The sequence below is a fragment of the Lytechinus pictus genome, chromosome 14, assembly GCF_037042905.1.
Source record: "Lytechinus pictus isolate F3 Inbred chromosome 14, Lp3.0, whole genome shotgun sequence".
Lineage (NCBI taxonomy): Eukaryota > Metazoa > Echinodermata > Echinoidea > Temnopleuroida > Toxopneustidae > Lytechinus > Lytechinus pictus.
In genome coordinates, this window is record NC_087258.1 from 12,386,629 (window position 1) to 12,393,256 (window position 6,628).

The window sequence follows — 6,628 nt, forward strand, 5'->3', positions numbered from 1 at the left end:
ATACAAACAGACACTTGGGTGGTCATTATATTGGATTCTGTAAAAAGTCATTTTGAGATCGTTACCAAAACTGGAATTTACCTTTAAGGGAGAAATAAAACTTTTCACGGGACAATGGGGAGAAAAATCGAATATTTCATATACATGTGAAATACAAAAGAAATAGTGAGTGATATCATCAGTTCCCTCATTTGCATACCGACCAGGATGTGCATGTTAAACTCTCTTGCGAAAAGGACAAGTCCACCCCCAACAAAGTTGATTTGAGTAAAAAAGAGAAAAATCCAACAAACATAACACTGAAAATTTCATCAAAATCGGATGTAAAATAAGAAAGTTATGAAATTTTAAAGCTTTGCTTAATTTCACGAAACAGTTTTATGCACATCCTGGTGGGTATGCAAATGAGGAGACTGATGACATCATCCTCTTACTATTTATTTTGTATTCTATTATATAAAATGGGGAATATTCTATTTTTCTCATTGTCAAGTGAAAAAAACGATTAATTCCTCCCTGAATATGTCAAATGAGCATTGTTAAAGGTCAAGTCCTCCCCAGAAAAACGTTGATTTGAATAAACAGAGAAAAATCAAACTAGCATAATGCTGAAAATTTCATCCAAATCAGATGTAAAATAAGAAAGTAATGGCATTTTAAAGTTTCGCTTATTTTTCACAAAACTGATATGCACAACTCAGTGACATGCAAATGAGTCGGTCGATGATGTCCATCACTATTTCTTTTGATTTTTATTGTTTGAATTACACAATATTTCATTTTTTACAGATTTGACAAAAAGCACCAACTTGACTTAACCATAAAGTATCAAACAAGGCTAATTCCACATGTACAGGGAGGAATTAATTATTTCACTTGACAATGAGAAAATTAGAATATTTCATATAATGAAATACAAAAGAAATAGTGAGTGGAAGATGTCATCAGTCTCCTCATTTGCATATCAACCAGGATGTGCAGATAACTGTTTTGTGAAATGAAGCGAAAATTTAAAATGTCATAACTTTCTTATTAATTTTACATCCGATTTTGATGAAATTTTCAGTGTTTTGCTTGTTGGATTTTTCTCTTTTTATTCAAATCAACTTTTTGTTGAAGTGGACTTGTCCTTTAAATACTCTATGATTCAGTCAAGTGGTCCTTATCGTCAAATCTGTATAAAAAAAAAGAAACATTGTATAATTCAAACAATAAAAAAAATCAAAAGAAATAGTGAGTGAGGGACATCATCGAATGTCTCATTTGAGTTGTGCATATCACTGTTTTGGGAAAAATTAGCTAAACTTTAAAGTGTCGCAACTTTCTTATTTTACATCCGATTTTGATGAAATTTTCAGCGTTTTGCTACTTTACTTAATTTTCTCCTAGTTATTCCTTTCCTCATCTTGCTGGAAAGCTAAGGTAAACGTGTAGGCAATGACTTTTAGACTCCAAATATAAATTTTTTGTAAAAATCACAACTGATTCCCTTTCACGCTCAGTCTATCAGTCAATGGCCCTGGGCAGTGGGGGTGCTGGGACTGCTGAAGCACCCAACAGATTTTCCGTATAAAACTCCTGTAATCTTATATTTTGCTTTATTTTTACCACCACTGGCGTAAACCCCCAGGGGGGGGGGGGATGCAAATAAAGAGCCAGTTCACCATTTCCAAACGAAATACTTATGTCCTTATTATAACATTGAAGAGAAACTCCCGTTTCTTCCAATTCAACAATGTTGGGGTCTTTGGGAAGGGATTAAGATGGAATGTCAATTCTTTTTTAATGTAATCTCTAATAAAACCATTAAACCATCATGGGGTAACAAAGATAATAATATTGGAGGGGTATTTGCCATATGGACATACAGTGGTGTAACTATGGGGGGCACGTGCCCCCCCCCCCCCCCCCCATCGGCTGACAAAAAAAAAAAAAAAAAACGGGGAAAAGGAGAAAAGAGGGAGAAAGGAAGAGAAGCGTATAGTGGGAAAGAAGAAAATTTTATTAATTATAATGTTATATTACATCAGAAACATTTTTATCATAACTTCATGAAACATGATTTGCCCAGGGCCTACGTATTCATTGTTCCTGCATGGTGCTTGCATTGTCTGTTAACGAGATATGTAATCCTGTTGTACTGAAACATCCCGTTTTCAAGTCAATATAAACCAATATATTTCCTAGCACTTGAGTTATCATTGTTTTATGTAGTGACATATGCTTCTTTTTTCATGACTCAAAAAGTGATTGCCCCACGTTAAGGTCTTTGTATATATGAAACATTTCCTGTCCGTGATTACGTTCGCATTAGTGGATTGGTGAGATATGTCTGCTCTTCATGAATTCCTAAAATCAGTCCTTAAAATTTCCCTTCTTCTGATCTGAATATCAAAAATTTTCAGCTCGCGCTTCGCGCTCGCATCATTTGGATATTAAAATACGTATGGTCCTAGTTAATTCCTACAAAGAAACCTTAGAATGCCCCACTTCAGTTCTGAATTATCTATGATTTTCAGCTCGCGCTTCGCGCTCGCAATATTTGATTAGTGAGATGCATATGATTATCATGATTGCAATGACTACAAAAAGTGTTTCGTTTCGTGTGTTCAGATGTAATTCTTATAAACCAGCAAGCGCTTGGCACTCGCAATAGATGACTATGGTGAGATATGCATACTCTTAATGGATTCCTAAAATATATTCCTCAAAATCTCGCTGTTTGGGGTCAAAATATACGAAAACTTCAGCTCGCGCTTCGCGCTCGTATTGTTTAGCGAGACAGGTACCTATCATGATTACACAAATTTGATTATAATGTCTCTTTTTAGGTGTGAATATAAAAAAAATTCAGCTCGCGCTTCGCACTTGCATTATTTGATCAGTGAGATGCATATCCGTTTAATGACATTGTCCAGAAAATGTCTCTATTAGGTCAGTATAACTGGCAACTGAGCGCGCTCACTCAGTGATTCAAACATTTTGCTGGTGCCCCCCTCCCCAATGACGTGACCCACGTTACGCCACTGTGGGCATATCAATGACAATTCCTTGCATATCTAAAAACATGATTGCAAAAAAAAAAAGCCAAAATATTTCAGTCATCCCCCCCCCACCCATCAACACGGATTTACGCCAGTGTTTACCACACATTGATTTATTGTTGCACTGCATGGTGAAACTGTTCAAAAACAAATCTATCCAAGCTACACAAAATTACAAAAAATATATACAAGATAAATAAGTAATTATAACACACTACAGTTATACACTTCTTATAAATTGGCAATCCGTTGAGCGAAGACTAAAATATCACAACTGTTTATTAGTATTCTAAATATTAACTAATATAAATTCCCCAAATTATTTAAAGTAGCTAATTTTTCATCGCACCTTCAAATATTGTACCCGTAATGCACTCAATTCTCTCCTCGACATTCCATTCCCTAAAACCGAATTCAAAAGAAGATCCTTCTCATCAATAAACTCCCATTTTCAGTTCAATCCACCAATTCTATCAATTCCAATTCTTTTAAACGAGAATACCAGTTGGCCAAACCAAGGAAATTCAAAGAGCTCCTTGGCCAAACATTTATCATAACATAAAGTATGTTCCGGTAGTCCTTCCTCCTTTGTTTTTGTTTTTTTTTATTTGTTTTTATGTTTTACGTACTTTTCAATTTAATTTATGTTAGTTTTTCATTTGTATTTATATATTATGTTTATGTTCGATTATTCTGTTTGTAAAGGTGGAGGGCTTCGTTGTAAAGCAGTTTTTTTTTATAACTGTACCGGATTACCCTCCACCTTGTTTTATCATTTGTTATAGATAAAACATAAATAAATAAATAAGAAAAATAAATAAATAGATAAATAAATTATTCTTCATAGGCAGCGCACCCCTGGAATTCTGGTTGGTGTGACAAAATGGAGAAGTCTAACCAAAAAATGTAACAATTGACCTTCATTGTGTAGTGATACTTTTTTTTGGTTTGTCAAATTTCTCGGGATCAAAATGATAATTTCTCTATTTCATTTAATTCCCTCTTCTCCTCATCTTTCTTTCCCCTCTCTCCCCTTTTTTTGGGGGAGGGGAGGGGAGTTATAGGGGGCGGGGGGCAACAGGGGCGGATCCCTGTATCGGGTATTTCATGGGGGGGGGAGTAAAAATCGCGAGAAGAAATGTTGGTGGTAGATATATAGGGGCGGATCCATTGCTTTTGTCAATGGGAGGGGGATGCAGTCAAATATGCTTTTTACATTTTCCCCCAATTACTCTTATTAAGGTCTTAACAATTAATGAGATCGTAAAGTGCGAATTCAAATTTCTGAAAAGGGACACTGCACGATACAGACTTTTTGCAGTGACTCATAAAGAGGAAATATATTTCCCCCAATCAAACTGATGTGAGTGCGAAGCGCGATCTGGAAAAGTTTTGCCAGCACAGGATGAGAATGTAACTAAACAGTTGATGCAAGCGCGAAGCGCGAGCCGATTTTTTATATTCCTAATGGAAGAACTGAACAGTATAAACACGTTTTTATTTTAATAAAGAACAGAGAATACGAGTGTGCATTTGAATTATTTTTCAAGAGTTAGGCCTTAAAACGGGATATTTTACACTGTTAAAAAAAAATTCCTCGGCAGCAGAGTTTCGAGAACAGCTGCTGTAATCTTACATGCAATTGTGTAAAATTACAGAAAATTGGTATTTGGCGTAGGCCTACGTAACCTTACAAATTTATTGTAATAAAACTGTTTTCCTTTTTTTTAACAGACCTGTTCTGTAAAATGCGAGCTCGACTGAGCGCGAACTGAAGCTTTTGGCTATCTAGACCTAAATACAGGACATATATGCCCATTCTAAGCACTTTTTCTTATAATAATTATAAAACACGAGTGTCTGACTTACTAAACAATTAATGCGAACGCAAAGCGCGAACTGAAAATATATAATTCATACTAACATCTCGCATAAAACTAGAATCGCCAGCAGAAAAAAATGTGCGTATGACATGAAAACAGAGTAATTTAAGCCCTATGTTATTCTCGATTTTCATTGTTATCTCATTCAATATGGATGACATCATCCACTCACTATTTCTTTTGTATTTCATTGTATGAAATATTCTAATTTTCTCCTCATTGTCAAGTGAAATAATAATTAATTCCTCCCTGAACATGTGGAATAAGCCTTGTTTGTACTGAATGACCTGAAAGTTTTTTTATATTTTCAAATCATTTCCCTCTTATTTCCTTCACTTTCTTCTTCTTTTTCTCTAATCTTCTTCTTCATCAGTATTATCTTTTCTTCTTTTTGTTTTCAGTGCCAATAGGGGGTCATCTGCATAGGCGGATTCAAGGGGCCAAAGTGGCCACCCCCAACCCGATTCAAGGGCGCAAAAAGGGGGAATAAAAGAAAAAAAGGGGTGCTTAGGGAAGAGATATTCCAGCCCCGGCCCACCCCCATATTGCACGACGAAAGCTGGATCTGTCCCTGGGGTCCAAGCTTCCCATGGGCGGAAATCCCAGGGGGGACAGGGGGGCGTGTCCCCCCTACTCAAAGTAGTAGGGGGACACAATATCAAATGTCCCCCCTACTATTTGTGGTCTTTTATGATGGTAAGAAATACATCATTCAAAATCGAAATAAAACATGTATTTTAGGACGAGGTGACCTTACTTTTGGGATGAGAACTTTTTTTTTTTTGCTTGTCAGATTTATTTTCGCCGAAATGACCTTAAATTTGGGGGTGATAATCTTTTTTTTTATGCTTGTCAAATTTTCCAGCCCCATTTCCCCCCTACCTTTTGGGAAAGATTTCCGCCACAATTAACGGACAGGGACACTTTAAAAGTCATAGGGGTAATGATGTATTTCTTACTCGGGGCACTTTGCAAGTAGAAAAGGTAAACTTTTATTAACGATAGCTATAGGCCAGGACCAGGAGGAAAATACCAAAGAACTTTCACTTTGAAATTTGTTCGACTTCGAGTATCTTTTTTTTCTTCAATGTACAGTATAGGGCGAAGCTTTGATAAGTGTTAAATTGGAAGCCAATATCCTAGACCTCAGATAGATCTTGGATTAAAATTACTAATTAGGGTCACTCTTTTGATCTCGAGGGAGGGATGGGCTTTGTTTGTAGGCTAGGCTTGCATGATGTAAATAATATTAGACTCGACTGTGAAAAGACTAGGCGACAAATTATGGAGGATCGCGTTTGTGCGTGTGGATTGACGGCCGGGAAATGGTTCTCATGAAGAAAGTGGATTTTCATTGAATTTCATTAAATTCAGAGAATAGAATATTATCAGAATGATACGGTTATTATCTGGGACATTTGGGTAAGTTATTTCTATCTTTTTCTGTTTTGTATCTTAGTTTTTGAATGTGTGCGATCCGTGTGATTTTGGATGAACTTATCATAATTTTGAGCGGTGCCTCGTCAACCCATCACCCCGTAGTTTCCCGCGAGTGGAGGACTCCTTTTCCCTAATACGCTGAGTCGACTGTTGGTGTGACTCTGTCTCCGTGCATGTGGAGTGTATTCTGCCAGATCTCTCCGGAGAGTCCGGAAATTGCTGAACAAGCTACCACATTATTGAGAAAGACTTTAATTGGTC